Raw genomic sequence first — 205 nt, 5'->3', positions numbered from 1 at the left:
AAATTCCAACTTTATTTAATCTTTGATCAGTAAATTGTAATTGGTCGTTCTCATTATATAAAACTTATTTGATGCATTATCACAAGTCTGCTTATTCGATGCAAATACTAAACAACAGCTGACAGTTTCCGAAACAGACACCTTACAAAAAGTATCATCCTGATTGCAATAACGAGGTTATGTTTTGGTGTCTGATATTCATTAT

Source organism: Penaeus monodon, chromosome 21 (assembly GCF_015228065.2).
Source record: "Penaeus monodon isolate SGIC_2016 chromosome 21, NSTDA_Pmon_1, whole genome shotgun sequence".
In the NCBI taxonomy this organism is placed as follows: Eukaryota; Metazoa; Arthropoda; class Malacostraca; order Decapoda; family Penaeidae; genus Penaeus; species Penaeus monodon.
This window is presented reverse-complemented; position numbering follows the sequence as displayed.